Below are 3,855 nucleotides of genomic sequence, written 5' to 3'. Positions count from 1 at the left end.
AGATAAAGGAATTTAAGACCTGAAAATGTGTTTGTTGTCCTGTGTGTGTATTTTTCTCCAGGCTACATTAGGATCAAAGATTGTTCAAGCAATCAGTAAAGAAGTAATAACAAATCTTCAAGGCGAATCAATTATATTTCCGCAGGAAATTAGGGTGGCCAACCAGTGCTAGAGCACCTGCATGATTTTTTTTTCTTTTTAAGGGGAGAGCGCAAACGCAGTCCCCCACTACCACAAATTATGCAGTCGAGTATCCCACATTTGGGGACATTGCAGGCGTCAGCACTCCCGAAGTGCAATGGGATAGCCTCGTCCTGGAACCTCGGCCGTCTTGATCACCAACAATTCCCTGCCAGGTAAGTATAGCACCTGCATGATGAAAGAAAAACTGGCTAGCATACAAAAACTAAAGAAAATGTATAACAAATTTTGTAGTATAACATGTATGGTGGGGAAATATGTAAAATTAGTGCTCACTTTGAGGAGATGTTTTGTTGGGAAGAAGTAGTTGGAGCTAGCATGGATTAATTGGTCTATTTCTTTATTATTGTTGCACGTATTATGTAGTGTGAAAAACTTTGAGTTGCTTGCCATCATCACATCAGTACATCGAGGTAGTACAAGGGAAAAAATAACACAATGCAGAACAAAGTGTTACATTTACAGAGATATTGCAGCTCAGGCAGACAATAAGGTGTAAGATCATAATGAGGCAGACTGTGAGGTCAAGAATCCATTCTTATCATACTAGGCATCATTAAATAGTGTTATAACTCACTCTGATTTGAGTGTACTCTATGTTACATTGACTGTTCTATTTATTATAAATTACTATGATTGCACATTTAGACAGAGACATAATGTAAAGATTTGTACTCCTCATGTATGTGAAGGATGTAAGAAATAAAGTCACTTCAATTCATTTCAATATAACAGCAGAATAGAAGCTGCCCTTGAGCCAGGTGGTATCTGAATAATACAACTTAGAAACATAGAAACGTAGAAAACCTACAGCACAATACAGGCCCTTCGGCCCACAAAGTTGTGCCGAACATGTCCCTACCTTAGAAATTACTAGGCTTACCTATACCCCTCTATTTTACTAAGCTCCATGTACCTATCTAAAAGCCTCTTAAAAGTCCCTATTGTATCCACCTCCGCCACTGTTGCCGACAGCCTATTCCACGCACTCACCACTCTCTGCATAAAAAACTTCCCCCTGACATCTCCTCTGTACCTACTCTCCATCACCTTAAACCTGTGTCCTCTTGTGGCAACCATCTCAGCCCTGGGAAAAAGCCTCTGACTATCCACACGATCAATGCCTGTCATCATCTTATACACCTTTATCAGGTCACCTCTCATCCTCTGTTGCTCCAAGGAGAAAAGGCCAAGTTCACTCAACCTATTCTCATAAGGCATGCTCCCCAATCCAGGCAACATCTGTGTAAATCTCCTCTGCACCCTTTCTATGGCTTCCACATCCTTCCTGTAGTGAGATGATCAGAACTGAGCACAGTACTCCAAGTGGGGTCTGACCAGGGTCCTATATAGCTGCAGCATTACCTCTCAGCTCCTAAATTCAATTCCACGATTGATGAAGGCCAATACACCATATGCCTTCTTAAGTTGGTCTGCATGAACCTGCAACAGGAGAATTATGCAAATTAAATACTATAGAGTTCTTCGATAACATACAGGGGCTTGTGAAAGTAATTAATCAAATGTCGACTTTCAAAAGGGATTTATATTCTGTCCTATATTTCTTCTATCTCCCATTATTGAGATGCATTATGTAAAACCACCTCTATTTGACATCTCTCCAAGGATTGTCACCTTGTCATCTTGGCTTGTGAGTTTCTGACATCCCGAGAGCAATGCTGTCTGGAGTTTAGCCATCTGCTGCTTAGCTCCTGGTGGGGTCACTCATGGTAGTACGGTCAAGAGGAGGTTCCAGACAAACAGTGTTACAACCAAGGCCTCAGCAGTGGAGCTGACTGAAGATGATGACACATCTCTCTAGCAGTGAAGGTGGAGGAAGGCTACAGCAGGGAAGGGTCCCCAGTCATCTTACATCCTTGTTACTGGGCCTTGACCCTGATCTGTCAAGAACAGTGTGGTAGCTTCTGTCCATTAGCCTCCCTATTTTAAACAAAGTCACACACAGGCATTCTCCACAAAAGCAATCCACCTACCTGGATTCTAAATTGGTCCCTACAGCCACTTGAGAACCCACTAATAGACAGCTGCTTGGGAGAACAACATACTCGGCTCGACAGATTGCACTAACTAAAAGGGGTATGGGAGCGGTGTCCTTATTCTCTTAAACATAAACATCTGTATTGTAGAGGAAAGCCTTGTCATTCAATGTGCCCTGGAGCCTGGATTTGGATGAGGTGAATCAAATCAAGTCATATCAAGTCGAGTCACTTTCATTGTCATTTTGACCGTAACTGCTGGTACAGTACATAGTAAAAATGAGACAACGTGTTTCAGGACCATGGTGTTACATGACACAGTACAAAAACTGGACTGAAGTAAGTAAAAAACAATACAGAGAAAAAAAAACATACAACAACTACACTAGACTACAGATCTACCCAGGACCGCATAAAGTGCACAAAACAGTGCAATAATAATAAACAGGACAATAGGGCAGTAAGGTGTCAGTCCTGGCTCTGGGTATTGAGGAGTCTGATAGCTTGGGGGAAGAAACTGTTACATAGTCTGGTCGTGAGAACCCAAATGCTTCAGTGCTTTTTCCCAGATGGCAGGAGGGAGAAGAGATTATATGAGGGATGTATGGGGTCCTTCATAATGCTGTTTGCTTTGCGGATGCAGCGTGTATTGTAAATGTCCGTGATGACAGGAAGAGAGACCCCAATGATCTTCTCAGCTGACCTCACTATCCACTGCAGGGTCTTGCAATCTGAGATGGTGCAATTTCCGAACCAGGCAGTGATGCAGCTGCTCAGGATGCTCTCAATACAACCCCTGTAGAATGTGATGAGGATGGGGGGTGGGAGATGGACTTTCCTCAGCCTTCGCAGTAAGTAGAGATGCTGCGGGGCTTTCTTTGCTGTGGAGCTGGTGTTGAGGGACCACGTGAGATTCTCCGCCAGGTGAACACCAAGAAATTTGGTGCTCTTAACGATCAGAATGATCAGCCCCTTAAGATCAAATAACTGCAGATGCTTGATATCTGAAATAGAACAGAATATGCAGTAACTGGGGAAAGAGTCAAATTTAAAGTTTCAGATCAAAAACCTTTCATCATCCAATGTCAAGCTTCATCTTTGAAAGCCCAAGGACTTGACAGGCAATGAATACTGAGAGAGGTAAGTATATTCAGATTTTAGTTCAAGTTCAAGTTCAAGATTAATTGTCATTCATCCAGACATAAATACCCATGAATACAGCCAAATGAAACATCGTTACTCCTGGGCCAAGGTGCAAAACACAGTACCAACAGTCATACATAGTAAGGGAATTAAGGGTTATGGGGGAAAGGCAGGTAGATGGAGCTGAGTTTAGGGACAGATCAGCTATGATTTTATTGAATGGCGGGGAAGGCTCGATGGGCCGGATGGCCTACTCCTGCTCCTATTTCTTATGTTCTTATATACACACAACAAGGCACATATAGCACATATATGATAGCAGTAAAATGCAGTGGCACAAAAAAAAATAGTCCAAGTCCCTGAGTCCATGAATGGTGCAGCAGTTTGCAATTGAGCACGATACAGCTTGTCTTCTGCCAGGTGAACACTGGGGGGCAGCACTGACTCCAGCATGGACACCCCACCACAGCATCTGCAGCACTTCGGTGGAGCACCCAAGTCCAACACCTCCCCC

General features: G+C 43.0%; 1 non-coding gene across 1 annotated transcript; it reads right to left on the bottom strand.

Moving 5' to 3' along the window:
• Window positions 1-200: 200 nt before the first annotated feature.
• LOC140733811 (U1 spliceosomal RNA) lies at window positions 201-364 on the bottom strand. The gene has a single exon (XR_012100370.1). It is a non-coding gene; the product is annotated as a U1 spliceosomal RNA (small nuclear RNA).
• Between the last annotated feature and the right edge of the window lie 3,491 nt (window positions 365-3,855).

Source organism: Hemitrygon akajei, chromosome 9, assembly GCF_048418815.1.
Source record: "Hemitrygon akajei chromosome 9, sHemAka1.3, whole genome shotgun sequence".
NCBI classification, from domain to species: domain Eukaryota; kingdom Metazoa; phylum Chordata; class Chondrichthyes; order Myliobatiformes; family Dasyatidae; genus Hemitrygon; species Hemitrygon akajei.
The sequence above is the reverse complement of the archived record's forward strand: the minus strand, read 5'-3'. Positions and strand labels throughout refer to the sequence as shown.